Consider the following 15781-nt stretch of genomic DNA (forward strand, 5'->3'; position numbering starts at 1 on the left):
TCAAGTCTCTCTTAGGGTGACCAGATAGCAAGTGTGAAAAATCAGGACGGGGGTGAGGGGTAATAGGAGCCTATATAAGAAAAAGACCCAAAAATCAGGACTGTCCCTATAAAATCGGGACATCTGGTCACCCTAGTCTCTCTTCAGCTGAACAGGGCCAGATGTGGTTTTCTCAGCAGCATGTCACTGTCAGAACAGACATTGGGCAGTGTCCCTTTGAGAAGAAATCAGTTTACAACATGAGATACTGTTGTGCAACTAAGTAATGTGTCAAAATGTTAATGAACCTTGTTAAACTCCATTGGACCTTAGCTCCAACGGTATGATTTATAAGAAATGACTCCTCTGTTGCTGGAATACAAAGGTCACTACCCTGCTAAATCAAACAATGTTCTTTGGACAGATTTTTAGTTGGTGAAATGTACTGCCAACAGTTGACATCGTCCGCCAAAGTTATACAGCAGGGGTCAGCAACCTATGGCATGCGTGCCAAAGACGGCACGCGAGCCAGTTTTTAATGGCACGCTGCTATCTGCCTACCCCGGCAGACAGCAATGTGCCATTAAAAATCTTGCCCGGCCTGGCCCGGCCCGACCCGCTCTTCTCCGCCCCCCGCCCATCGCTCTCTCCTTGCAGGGCTGGCAAACTTCCCTCTTCCCCCCGCCTCTTCCCCCAGCGTGCTGGGTTCCTGCCCCTCCTCCTCTCCCTCCCTGCCGCCGATCAGCTGACAACACTTGTTACGGAGGGGAGAGGGAAAAGTGGAGCCGCAGCGCACTCTCTGCTCCAGGGACCTTGGGGAAGGGGGTGGAATCGGCATATCCCTTCCAGCCCCCTGCCATGAGCCGCTCAGGGCAGGGGGCTGGGAGCACCCCCATGACCCCAGCCCACCGCCCTGACCCCTGCACCTCCCCCACACACCCCAGCCCTCTGCCCTGACCCCTGAACCCCTCCAGAACCCCTGCCCTGACTCCGGCACCCCCCACACATCCCCAGCCCCCCAGCTCCCTGCCCTGACTCCTGCACCCCCCACACATACCCAGCCCCCTGACACCCCATGATCCGACTCTTGCACCCCCCACATCCCCACCCGCACCCTGAGCACCAAACGGGAGCTCCTGCACACACACCCCACACAAACATTCCCACCTGCAGCCCTCACACCAAATGGGAGCTGCCCAGGTAAGCGCTCCTGCCCCCAACCCTGAGCCCCCTCCCTCATTCTAGCTCCTGGCCAGACCCTGCACCCCAACCCCCAGCCTGCTCCTTCACCCCCAGCCCTGTTCTCAGCACACTCCCACCCTCATCTCAGTGCAGAGAGAGAGGAAGAGAATGGCTAGAACCAGGGAGAAGGTAGGTACCTACTCTATGTGGACAGGACCGGGACCCCAGACCGGCAGCGGGCTGAGCGGGGCCGGCAGCTGGGACCCTGGCTGGCAGGAGCCCGTGGAAGGAACCCCAGACTGGCAGCGGGCTGAGCGGCAGCAGGCTGAGCTGCTCAGCCCACTGCCGGTCTGGGGTTCTGGCTGCCGGCCCCTTGCCAGCCGGGGTCCCGGCCACAGGTCCTGCTAAGCCCACTGCCGGCCTAGGTGAATGGAACCCCAAGCCAGCAGCGGGCTAAGCGGGCCGGCGGTGTAAGATCAGCATTTTAATTTAATTTTAAATGAAGCTTCTTAAACATTTTGAAAACCTTGTTTACATACGACAACAGTTTAGTTATATAATATAGAGACTTATGGCGAGAGACCTTCTAAAAAAACGTTAAAATGTATTATTCGCATGTGAAACCTTAAATTAAAGTGAATAAATGAAGACTCGGCACACCACTTCTAAAAGGTTGCCGACCCCTGTTATACAGCATGTATCTGAGGTGGCATGGTCTTGCCAGTGGAACATAGAACTGCAAATCAAGGGAGCAAGTTTCTAAACCCAGCTGCAACACTAACTCAGTGTATCTTTGGACTAGTCACTTGATTTCTCAGTGTCATCTGTAAAAAGTTTCACAGGAATGTTGTGGGGTTTAATCAGTTTGCTTAATTAATCAAAGGCTTAATAAAGTTCTTCGAGGTCCTCTGATGGAAGATGATCTGTAAACAATACATTCTTAGTGATAATGTAGTGCTATTCGTCCATAGATCTTAAAGTGCGTTACAAAGGAGGGTATAATTATCCCAGTTTCACAGATGGGAAAACGGAGGTAGAGATAATATAACTATTAATTAATATTTATTATTGTTGTTATTATATTATTATTATTTATTAGTCATTGTTATTGATAAGAATAAACTGTCAGTTATAGGCTTCTTGTTCATCAGGACTGGCTCTAGGCACCAGCAAAGCAAGCACGTGCTTGGGGAGGCACAATTCCAGGGGCCGCATTCCGGCCATCCCTTTCTTTTTTCTTTTTTTTTTTGCTTGGGCAGTTGCGCTCTCGGCGCTTTGGGCAGTAAATTTTTTGCTTGGGGTGGCAAAAAACCTAGAGCTGGCCCTGTTGTTTATACAGTTTTAGCTAGGATAATTAAAGCACTCACTCTGTTAAGAGTGGGTTTCATGGATGTTGTAGAGAAAGGTGGATCAAAACACAATACTAAGATCTAACCAAGTGCCATCAGATTTTGAGGAAGATTTAATTCTGATCCAAAGTTTTTGCTCAGGCCTAGCTATAACTGTATATCAATATATTTGTGCAACACAGGTACAAGGGAGGCCTGACCCAAGGTGAAAGTTGGGCTGGTCACCATGAAGATGGACAAAGAGGGAAGCATGTAAGCAATCCCTGGCCAACTGCTGCACTTTCATGGCATTCCAGGTGGGACAGAAGTGATTGCAAAGAGGCTGTGGGGTAGAGAGAACAGCTGCATTCAAAACAAAGCTCATGGCTGACTCCAGAGCAGACCAATCACCAGGGGAGAGGCTACTGGCAAAGAGGTTTCCTGATTGGAGGGTCCCAGACTGGCCCAGATCTACTCTACAATGAGCTATTTAAATCACTGTAAGGCCTTTCTACATTGCTCCCACTCTCTGAGGTGCTCTGTAGTTTAGGAGTGATGGCTTTAAATTCAAAATGCTGAGGACTGACATTGGAGATAGCAGTAAAGATAGGATGTAAATTTCACCTCTGGCGGAAATTCTGTTCCTGATGTCAAAATGTTAATTGCTGTGTAGTCTGTTATGAGATACTTTTTCCAGGGCAGCTGGTTTATTCGCAGTTAGTAAACAACCATTGTTTTTGGCACTGACTTGAAATTCTACTTTGATATTGTCATCTAAGATTTTAAGGCCCCATTGGTCAAACTCTCTTTTTGACCCAAATCCTGAGCTCAGAACACAGCCTGAACATCTGCACTATATGCTGAAGAGTTCACTTGGGGCTGAGAGGGGGAAGAAGGCAACTTCCCTCTGGGGTGTAGAGTGGCACAACAGCTGCTTTTCAATGGCTATTCTATTTCAGGGCTTGAGTAACCACCTGTGTTGCTTGTGGTCCTCTGAGTGGCAGAATGGTCCATGGATTGGTGTGGAGGTGGCTCTACCAGCTCCAGATACCCCAGATCTTTCATGTGCAATAACATGGAGGGACCACCCTGACACAGGGATTTTGTGGTATGCAGGGGGGTGCACAGGTTCCACATGGGCCCCCCATCCACTGCTGTGCTATGCAGTGGCAGTGCTCTCATTCTACTGCTAGAGGGCCCTCTGCAGTGGTGGGAAAGGCAAGTTTTGGCCCTTTGTGCATACAACTAGTTTTTGATCTATTGGTCACTCTTCCTTTTGCCATTCTGTCACTGGAACCTGGTTAAAGGTGCCCCTTCCTCATTGCCAGCAAACAGGGGAATAACTCCCTGCTCAGGGCTTAAACCAGTGCTCACTGAAGTCAGTGGAAAGGTTCCTACTACCATTAGTGGATGCTGGATCAAATCTTCAGCTCCTGAGGCCTTGTCTTTACTCAGAAATAAAAGGTGTTTTCTCAACTGAGTTAACTAACTCAAGATAAAATCCTAGTGCAGACAAGGCAGTTTGTAGGTTTCACATGAGTTAACAGACTGAATTAAAGACTGTGGGAGTGTGACGGGTTGCCTGGCTCTTTATGACAAGCTGGGCTCAATCTTGCCTGTGACCTAGCTAAGTGTGATGGAGATTTAGTTATAATGACTGACCCCCAACTGTGGGTTTTCAGACAGATGACTACTTAAACAGAGCTGTGAACATGCTCTTGCTGGAGAAGAGGAGCTATGTCTCTGGAAAGAGTCTAGTGAAGAACTACAGGGAGCAGGTCAGGCTTGAGAACTTGCTGAGAATGATCCATCTGATTTCCAGGATCCTTTAGTCCCCAAACCATACGTGCTCCTCCCACACTTCCTAAATACAAGATGATCCAGGGTTCTCCCCAGGGCTTGAATTGGGCTGGGTAGGCCACCTGGTACTTTTTATTAGGCTGCCCTTTTGTGAATGCCAGTTTTCTCATAGTAACAGGTTGAGGTAAAGATCTGGGGAAGCCTAGGGTTTATCTTGATGTGCTAACTTGTGTTGGCACTGCCTTACCTTCACTAGAATTTTACCTCACCTTAGTTACCATGTGTTAACTAATATGAAGTAAGAACACACCTTTTTGCCTGATGAAAACAAGGCCAGGATTTCATCCTATGCTTCTCTATGCTCAGAAGACATAGCCTTAGAGGTGTGACCTCTTCCATTCACCTCAATGAGGCTTTAAGTCAAATATCCATTCATTATAATTTCCCTGTGAATATTGTTAGCTGCTTCATTGCTGACCAAAGCAAGGAGGAGTCTGTAGACTCTATATGAGAAACCTTCCATTTTGGTGCCCAGGGGGAATGGAGTCCCATCAAGGGGGTGCTGAGCCCCGCAGAATCCACCTCACCAAAGAGGAGCCAGCAGAGCATGAGCAATCAGTCTGAACATTTGTGAAATCTCTGTGAGGAGCAACTCACTTGGGTAGCTCAAGCAGGTGGAAATTGGCCTGTGGACAGAGTTTGGGAAAGTACCACTACCTCACAAACACTACCCAACTTGAGCCCAGGTTCTCCTGTTCTTCATTACATTAATTGCCAAGTCTCCAGTGACTTTTGTAACAGTTACTGCTCTTTTTTCCGCTTGTCAAAATCCCTGCTCTAGCTACACAACCTTGGTAGCACTGTGCATGCAGGTTTTTGGCTAATCTGCTCAACAAAAAAATCTGCCCACTGTGTAGAGTCAAAATGCACCCCCATCCTGGGGCGTGGCTTTCTTTAGAAAGAAAACAATAAGATAACAAAGCACCCCTCCACCCTTCTCCCCAGATTTGATGGCTCTTAGGGTTTCTCCCTCAAAACTGCTCAGGTTAAATCCTAGATCTCCCCTTTCTAAAGACCAGGCCTACTGGATGTGGAAGGTAAGAAACCACGTGCTTCAGTGGGTAAAAAGAACCCACTCACTCTTTTCCTGCAGCATCAACACCTGCTAACATGGTGGGGACTGGGGTACGTCAGGCTTGTTGCAGAGCCTTACTATGACTGTGTCATATTTAATCACTGCACCTTTTGCTGACTTCTCTGTACCTTTCTCCTTGCCATTTGCAAAAGTCCTAAGGCCTCCTGTATCAGAACCAATGTCCATTGATCACCAAAGATGACAAGGAAAGGGAACAGTTTGAGTAACTAATGACAACAATCCCCACCCTCACCCCCTTTCTTTATCAGTTGCCTGCATGGTAACCACACTTATACAAATACTGAGGACATAAATATTCAGGTAACAAATGTATAATCCTTGACCTCTCAAGCCCTTTACAACTACCAGATATCCAATGTCAATGGCCTAACTCTTGTTATATCCCTCCAGTAGGCCTTCACTAACAATGCCATTTTTCCTATCAAGTTAGAGGATCATGGAGCCTGCAACAGAAACAAACATTACAGATACCTTCACAAACATATCTGCAAACCCTTCGCTCTCACATGCCTAAGAAGTTGCTGGCGTGAGGGTTCCATTTTACAATTTAAAAAAACCTTTGGCTGTTACAACAGCCTCCCAAATATGACCATCCTTTCAGAATTGGCTGTGTCCTTCTCAGCCGCCACCACCACTTACCATGTTGCATCTCCGAGAAGATTTTATAAGTATCAGCTTTTCCTTACCTGTTCTCCACCTCTGATCTCCTATGTTGATATTTTTCCATCCTCCAATTTGTAATGAAGATTTAGGCATCTCTTATTTTAAAGAAAAAAATCTTGGGTCCTTCAGCTAAAACTTATTGCAAAAGGAATCATACTAATATTTTCCGTTTCTTTGTAAACTTTTTTTTCCCAAAAGGAACTCAGTTGTATCAATATGATCCTAGCAACCTCAGACCTAAAATCTGTAATTTTAATTATGCCATAAAAACCATTAAATCTAGGAACTATTAACTAATGGGAGTTACAGCTGTAAATTCCTCATATACTGGAGGAAGCCATTCGTAATTCTCATTCTCCACTATTAACTCTCTGCATCACTACATATTTCTAAATTCACCCTGCTTTCTTCAGGCACATTGATGGCGCTTTCTACAGAGAACTGGAACAGCATCATCCTCTACAATAAAAATACTTTTCATTTACAATAGATGGGCCAGGTGTGCCTGGAGCAGTTGGGAAAGGAGATTGCAATGCTGGTTCTGATCCATTTTTACAAGCTTATGCTCCTCAGTAGGTCAAGCATTGGTCTGCTCCCTAGTGTAAATTAGTGTAGCTGAGGACCATAACAATTGTTATCTATAGTACAGTAGCACAGAGAGGCCCTAGCTCAGAACAGGGGCCCATTATGCAAAGTGTTGTACAAACATATAATGAGAAACAGTCCCTGCGCTGAAGACCTTACTGTCTAAAGAGATTAGGCAGACAAAGGGTGGGCAAAGGGAAGTATTATCCCAGTTTTTACAAATGGGAAACTGAAGCACAAAGGTTAAATGCTGATCCAAAGCCCCTTGAAGTCAATGACCTCAAGGGTCTTTCAATCACCCCCTAATTTTAGTAAGATGATGTTTTAAAAAAGTGAATGGTACAGAGTTGAAGCATAGAAGTTTCTTGTTATCAGGAAATAACATACAGATTATCAAGAGGTGTGAAGTTTGGTTTAGGATTGGATGGCATAAGGAATACATAATCTGCAATATCCCCGATTGGGGGTAAAAGGTTGACGGGTCAAAGTACAGACACTGAGATATGAGGGTATGTTGTTCATATAATGGCTATGTTCAGATGTGAAGTATAATGAGTGGATATGATGATGAGGATGGATTGACCCTCATTTGGTGAGATTTAACGTTCAGTGAGTTTATGGTTCCAGTTCATATGGTCCAATGGACAAAGTCTCTCAGTCCCTTTCTCATAGTTGATGCACGATGTCGCTCCAGCTCACACTTCCTGGTACTGTCGGTGGCCAGTGATGTGTTCGATGTAGATGTCCCTGGACCATCGGATGGTGTCTGAGACCATGAAGTGCCACATGAGCCATGCGTAGTGTCGACCAATCCCGCAGGCCCACAGCACACGCCATTGTAAACCCCGGTCTGTGGGACCCAGGCTTGCAGACTTGATGTTTAGAAGCCCATGCTTGAGCAGTCACCCTGCCGTGTCAATCTGGGCTTACAGTTACTGGACCTGGGTCCCACAGCTATGCTATCATGTCTATACTGCACGACAAAGACCTTCTGACTTGAATCTGCAGCTTAAGATGCATCCACAGTGCAAAATGACAGGGCTTGAACTAGGACTTGGCCTCTGACTCACCCCTATAGCAGGTCCTGAGTGCTTACTGACCCAAGACAGACTGATTTCTGTGGGGGTTGAAGTGGGGCTTGGGCTAGAACCTAAGCCAGGGCCCAGGCTTAGTGCCCAATGTAGAGTAGTTAAAGTGACATGCCAGAAGTCACACATACAGTCTGTGGAAGAGCTGGAAACTGAGCCTGACCAATGGGCTATTATAAGGGGGACACTACTTCCGCATTTTAGGGGGGAGGTTGTTTTTTTTGTGAAACTGGCTCTTCATTTCCTTTGCTTTTATTAAAAATAACCCAAATGCAATGTTTTGTTTAACTCAAAATGAAATTGTTACGATTTTTTTGATTTGCCAAAAATTTTGAAAAATTCCAGTTTTTGTTCTAGTTGAACCACTTTTTTTTTTTTAAACTGCCCATGAATTGAAAAAATCAGTTATTCACAAGCTTTCTGCTCCTGGTCTCCCATAGCATACCAACTTTTTATGTGATTAGACCTCTAATATTATCCAAATTAGATGCAGATTTTGGGCTCCTGGTAAATTTCCAACACAGTCTGTATTTAGGTTAAAAACAGAGAGTCCCTGCGCTAAAGGCTCAAGTAATAGCTAGTTATACAAATGTATAAGTATTATTCATGTTGATCTTTTTGACTTAACTTGACTGCATTTTGATACCTTCTTTGATTCTCTTCACCCCTACATTTCTGACCTGTTTTTCCTAGGAAGCCTTTTTCAAAGTATAAAAATAACGTTGAACCAAGTAAAGTTGTTCTCTTCTTTAATGACACAGATTATTTTAGGAGAGTCTATTCTACTCCTTTCTTCAACAGCTTAACTTTAACTCCACCCCTGGAGGTGTTGTCCAGATCTCTTACTTCTTCCTAGGGACATATCACTGGCATGCCATTCTGAGTAATAGTCAAATATGGCTATTCTCTCTGGAGAACTCTGTGTTAGTGCTTGGACCATACTTACAGCTGAACTGAAGTGAAATGGATTAAAAGAACATTCCAAAATGCCTCACAATTACTGCAGAACTAATGTTTGGTTTTATGAAAAAGGAAAGATACAGTATTTGAATGGTAGGCTATTTTCAAAACATTTCAGTTTCTGCATAACATGTTTCATGTATGCGATTTCAGTGTTATAAGTATTTGCTACATTTTTATATGGTCTGAAAAGTGATTTGTATGCAGCTGTCTATGACTTTACAATAGATTTGTAATTGTTGTAATGCGTACAGAATTCACTATAGACATGAATGTTTTTCTTACAAAGTTAAAACATTATTTCCAAAAAATACTTCTTATTTCTTATTACTGACTTCTAAGAAACTATTAGTATCAGAATAATCTATGGGTATTGTTTAAATATACGGAATATATTTTATTTAGATATACTCAGTGTTAAATTATATGTTTATGTCATTTGGATTTACAGTATTTATAAGAAAATATGATGGATTTTTAAACCCACTATTGCTCACATTGCATCCGATGAAGTGAGCTGTAGCTCACAAAAGCTTATGCTCAAATAAATTGGTTAGTCTCTAAGGTGCCACAAGTACTCCTTTTCTTTTTGCGAATACAGACTAACACGGCTGTTACTCTGAAACCATTGATTTAAATTAAATGTATATAATTTACATTGATGAGAACAGGAGCAGGACTTTTAAGGAAAAAAGTCAAGAACAACCATGGAATGAAATGTATCCCAACTATACATATAAAATGATGGGATCTAAATTAGCTGTTACCACTCAAGAAAGAGCTCTTGGAGTCATTGTGGATAGTTCTCTGAAAACATCCACTCAATGTGCAGCGACAATCAAAAAAGCAAACAGCATGTTGGGAACCATTAAGAAAGGGATAGATAATAAGACAGAAAATATCCTATTGCCTCTATATAAATCCATGGTACACCCGCATCTTGAATACTGCGTGCAGATGTGGTCGCCCCATCTCAAAAAAGATATATTGGACTTGGAAAAGGTTCAGAAAAGGGCAACAAAAATGAGTAGGGGTATGGAACAGCTGCCCTATGAGGAGAGATTAATAAGACTGGGACTTTTCAGCTTGGAAAAGAGATGATTGAAGGGAGATATGATAGAGGTCTATAAAATCATGACTAGTGTGGAGAAAATAAATAAGGAAGTGTTATTTACTCCTCATAACACAAGAACTAGGGGCCACCAAATGAAATTAATAGGCAGCAGGTTTAAAACAAACAAAAGGAACTATTTTTTCATACAACGCACAGTCAACCTGTGGAACTCCTTGCCAGAGGATGTTGTGAAGGCCAAGATAAGAACAGGGTTCAAAAAAGAACTAGATAAATTCATGGAGGATGGTCCATCAATGGCTATTAGCCAGGATGGGCAGGGATGGCGTCCCTAGCCTCTGTTTGCCAGAAGCTGGGAATGGGTGATAGGGGATGGATCACTTGAAGATTACCTGTTCTGTTCATTCCCTCTGTGCTGGGGTACCTGGCATTGGCCACTGCTGGAAGACAGGATACTGGTTTAGATGGACCTTTGGTCTGACCCAGTATGACCGTTCTTATGTTCTTATGAAAAGGTGTCTGATGTTTCTTCTAACATTTGAATGTTGATGCCTGTATTAAAGTTGATGTTGAATGTCTAGTAGCTGATGCAATATTTGTTTTCCCTCCTCCATTCAGTTATACAGCACTGTTTCTTATTGTGTATTTGGAAAGCGTGTAGCATATTCTGGGCACTTCTACCATATAAATACATAATAAAAAGAGGTAACAAGCCTTTGTGATGGTGCTAATTATTGTACACTTTAGATGCCTTGTGACATGCTTCCGGCATATCCAAGGAGTGCATTAAACCGCACTTAGTGTTTTCATGTAACCATTCAAATTAGCTAATAGAACAAACCAAAAAATGTGAACAAGGTGCAAACAGACATTGTGGCCCCAATGCAACAAAGCATTTGAGTAGCCACTGAGGCCACTCACATACTTAAAGTTAAGTGCATAGTTAAGTGCTTTGCTCTGAATTGAGGCCTACATACCAAAGACATATTATGCACCTGCTACAAGGAAGCTCCAAGCATCTGTGTATGGCATTGTGGAAGAGGTGCAACAATCCTGATTGGCTCTGCTGATGATAAGGAGTGCTATGTGTGGATGTAATGCAGCATAAGCAACCAAAATAAGATAACTAGTGTGGATGTGTTATAGTATTCCCATCTGCAACAACACAGTTTGGATGAGTCTACTGGACCTGTAATTCCCCACCTATGCAGCTCCACTGCTGGTAGCAATGTTGGGGACCCTAGAGTAGATGAGTCATCAGATGCTGCTGTTGTTTTTACCACCAGGTCATGTAACCCTGCTCAGAGCATGTCAAACATCTGTGCCAGCCAACAACATCTATGTGATAGTGCTCCCAGCTTTGCCTACACTACCCCTTCTACTGTAGTTACTGCTGATGGAACTACACAAGAGCTGAACTATGGGTCCAGATTTTGCTAAGGCAATGCCTTAGAAATTACTCTGTTGCTAGAAGTGGTTTTTGACAACAGTCTCCCTGGACCAATATTGAAAACAGTGTAAATGTTAGTGTAGACCAGACAGTATTGTAAACAGTTTTGTCTATATATCTATACTAATACTTTATGTGCAATTCTGTTTTCAATAATGACTTTTTATAAATGCCATTGTGAGGTTCCTTTTTACTATGGCTCTGATTTCTTTATCAAACTTACTGATTAAAAATAGTTTTTTTCTAATTGCCAGCCCCACAAACTCCACATGGTTCTGACAGTCAAGCTAGACTCTTTTCATCTCATCCATCATTGCCAGTAATAGCTGTTTTCCAGGCCAAATGAGACCCTGAGCTACACTTGTGCAACCCCATTGTCTTCAGGTTATATTCTCAATGGCCCCTGGTTACACCTAGTCAAGGTTAATGGGGTAAACTGTAGGCAAAGGCATAGTTTTGCCTGAAGAAACTCTATTGTTAGTGTTCTCTGAGATGTAAAGAACCCAAGCTTGACAATCAGAGTCCAGGAGGAGTTGGCAGTTATATAAGTTTGTATGTAGATACTTTCAAATAGCTAATTTGATATGGAACTCAGTCAGCTGCAATGACATTTTTACAAAGTCACTTTTGAGGATAGAAACACATTTTAAATTGTTTTCAATTGTGGTTTAAAGGGGATTCTTGCTGAAAACCATTTTGAGCAACTATTCCATTTTTTACGTTTTGTCTATACAGGGAAGTTAGTGTGGAGTGAGCTAGGGTTTGAATATAAAGTGTACTAACTACTCTGCATTAGATACTCCGAGCTTGTTCTCCATGTAGAGAAGCCCTTAGTGCTGACACAGCACAAGTGGCATCGTCACTGAAATCTGGGACCTTTACCCTAGGTGAAAGTCTACAGTAGATGTGCAGTGTAAATGTGTAATTGCCACGAGACTGACCAAAGTTTAAGACTTATGTAATAGTTAAATTGTACAGTTAAACATGTATCATCATAAAAGTATGAAGACCATAAAAAGTGGAAATAATGTTTTAAGAGGAACGTATTCAACAGCAGCCATGCAGCATTGCATAAAGTGTAGCCTATGTTCTGCATTTTGTCTACTTTTGTTTTGCTTTTCACTACTCACGGGTGACACCACAAGGAGGCAGTACACCTGTCCCCCAATCACTTCCCACAATGTCTTGATCCAGCAGCTAGCAGGAATCTCCTGGGGAGCAGAACAAATGTTCTACAAACCTCCATCCTTGCACTCGTATTCATTTCATTGGAAAGTTGTGCAGCAATTTGGGACCGAAGTTGGCGTATGATCTCGTTCATTCAGAGTTGAATACACCTGACCATATCATCAGTAGTTCCATTAGCTACACATTAACATATAATGTATACGTGTTGGCTCATATAGCTTCCACAAAAATTCAATGAGATGCCATCGCCCTTAAAAATGCCTGGAGGGCTAAGATTGAGTAAAACAACCTGCTGCACAGAATCCTAACAATGGTTCCAGTAGGTGCAAATAAGCACACTTCCCACAAGAAGATCTGCCCAACTCCAGAAGAAAATACCTTCCCCTGCCGTTCCTGATGACTTGCCATGACGGATTTTGCAACATCCTTTTGCCACAGCCTTTCATGTGTTCATGTCCAGTGCAGGTGGGCCAGTGCCAGTTGTGGATGAACAACGGTATATCAGAAGCAACATCTATGTCCTCTCAGAGTGGCAGCAGCTCTGGGATAGCAAAGTCAGGCATGCTGATGAACTTCAGAAGCCCTAATTTATACCTACCTGTTCGCACTTAGTATGCAGGTCCTGGACGAGGCTTAACGGACTGCTGTCTGGAAAGGCCAGAGTGGCTGCCACAATGCAGAAATTTGGCTTAGTCCAGTCTTCACAGTGTGAGTGCAGAGCAGCAGTGCAGATGGTCAAACATGATGGGAGTCTGCACCATTAAACGATTGGAGTGTGGACTGCAACACCTTGTGACCCTCAATGTTCAGCCATCTATCCACTGCATCAACCTAAATATTGACTTGTGATGCATATCAAAGAATATTACATAAAATACATATGAAAATTCTAACCACATTATCAGGACAGAGGTATTGTCTGTTTCAGCATGTATTTAGTGTTGCTGTGAAAAGATCTTTCTTGTTACGTCAGTGTTTAGGCATAAGGTATTCTGAACCAGCTTCATTAGTAGTGTTTAATGATATCAGTTTTTTTCTTTGTAGGCTGTCTTTTTATTTGTCTCTCTTCTAATTAACTTTGCTATTTTCACTTCTATTACAAATCACTAAGGGGATGACCAGCAACTGAATTACTCTAGTGGCTGAATATCCTTAGAGGGCCAAATCATAGAATTGTAGGCTGGAAGGGACCTCGAGAGGTCATCTAGTACAGTTCCCTGCACTCATGGCAGGACTAAGTATTATATAAACCAGTGGTGGGCACCCTATGACCCGCGGGCCATGAGCAGCCGGCTACGGTAATCCACAGGCGGGCTGCAAGACAGTTTGTTTACATACATTGACCGTCCACAGGCACGGCCGGCTGCACCTCCCAGTGGCTGTGGTTCACTGTTCCCAGCCAATGGGAGCTGCAGAAAGTGGTGCGGGCCGCAGGGACGTGCTGGCCACCACTTCCCACAGTTCCCATTGGCCAGGAATGGTGAACTGCGGCCACTGGGAGCTGTGGGCAGCTGTACCTGCAGACGGTCAATGTAAACAAACTGTCTCACGACCCACCAGCAGATTACCCTGACGGTCCGCGTGTGGCCCGCAGGCTGCAGGTTGCCCACAATTGATCTAGACCATCCCTGACAGGTATTTGTCTGCTCTGAAAAATCTCCAATGATGGAGATTCCACAACCTCCCTAGGCAATTTATTCCAGTGCTTAACCACAGACACTTATGAAATTTTTCCTAATGTCCAACCTAAACCATCCTTGCTGCAATTTAAGCCTATTGCTTCTTGTCCTATCTTCAGAGATTAAGGAGAACAATTTTTCTCACTCCTCCTTGTAACAACCTTTTGTGTACTTGAAAACTGTTATCATGTCACCCCTCAATCTTCTCTTCTCCAGACTAAACAGACCCATTTTTTTCAATCTTCCCTCATAGGTCATGTTTTCTAGACTTTTAATTATTTTTGTTGATCTTCTCTGAACTTTCTCCAATTTGTCCACATCTTTCCTGAAATGTGGCCCCCAGAAGTGGACATAATACTCCAGTTGAGATCTAATCAGGGCAGAGTAGAGCGGATAATTTACTTCTTGTGTCTTGCTTAAAATACTCCTGGTAATACATCACAGAATTATGTTTGGGTTTTTTGCATCAGTTTTACACCGTTGACTCATATTTAGCTGTGATCCACTATGACCCCCAGATCCCTGTCTGCAGTACTCCTTCCTAGACAGTCGTTTCCCATTTTGTATGCGTGCTACTGATTGTTCCTTCCTAAGTGGAGTACTTTGCATTTGTCCTTATTGAATTTCATCCTATTTACTTCAGATTATTTCTCCAGTTTGTCCAGATCATTTTGAATTTTAATCCTATCATCCAAAGCACTTGCAACGCCTCCCAGTTTGATATCATCTGCAAACTTTATAAGTGTACTCTCTATGCCATTATCTAAATCATTAATGAAAATAGTGAACAGACCCTGACCCAAAACTGATCCATGTGGGATCCCACTCGATATGTCCTTCCAGCTTGACTGCGAACCACTGACAACTATTCTCTGGAAATAGTTTTCCAACCAGTTGTGCACCCACCTTATAGTAGCTCCATCTAGATTGTATTTCCCTAGTTTGCTTATGAGAAGGTCATGCAAGACAATATCAAAAGCCTTACTAAAGTCAAGATATACCACAGCTACCGCTTCTCCCCGTCCACGAGGCTTGTTACTCTGTCAAAGAAAGCTATTAGGTTATTCTTGACAAATCCATGATGATTGTTACTTATCTTATTATCTTCTAGGTGTTTGCAAATTGCTTGCTTAATTATTTGCTTCATTATCTTTCTGGGTACTGAAGTTAAGCTGACTGGTCTGTAATTCCCCAGGTTGTCCTTATTTCCCTTTTTTGTAGATTAGCACTATATTTGCCCTTTTCCAGTCCTCTGGAATCTCTCCTGTGCAGACTTTTCAAAGATAATTGCTAATGGCTCAGATATCTCCTCAGTCCGCTCTTTGAGTATTCCAGGATGCATTTCATCAGGCCCTGGTGACTTGAAGATATCTAACTTCTTTAAGTAATTTTTAACTTGTTCTTTCCCTATTTTAGCCTCTGATCCCTACCTCATTTTCACTGGCGTTCACTATGTTAGACGTCCAATCACTACTAACCTTTTTAGTGAAATGCTGTAGTCCTAACACAGGCAGAATGCCCATGGATTTCAGTGGGACATTTAAGGGGGAAATTTGACCCAGTGTAGAGGGTCAGGAAAGTGCAGATGCAACACTTCAGTCCCTCAGGGGATGTAAGTGGTGTCAAGGCTTTATACTGGCTTTCTGCACAG

The 15781-nt window shown here is 43.3% G+C and overlaps 1 long non-coding RNA gene across 1 annotated transcript; it reads left to right on the plus strand.

Moving 5' to 3' along the window:
- Nucleotides 1–715: 715 nt before the first annotated feature.
- Nucleotides 716–9309, plus strand: LOC119566576. Its single transcript, XR_006291201.1, has 2 exons — nucleotides 716–1350; nucleotides 2693–9309. It is a non-coding gene; the product is annotated as an uncharacterized LOC119566576 (long non-coding RNA).
- The last annotated feature ends 6472 nt before the right edge of the window (nucleotides 9310–15781 follow it).

This window comes from Chelonia mydas, chromosome 5 (assembly GCF_015237465.2).
Source record: "Chelonia mydas isolate rCheMyd1 chromosome 5, rCheMyd1.pri.v2, whole genome shotgun sequence".
Lineage (NCBI taxonomy): Eukaryota > Metazoa > Chordata > Testudines > Cheloniidae > Chelonia > Chelonia mydas.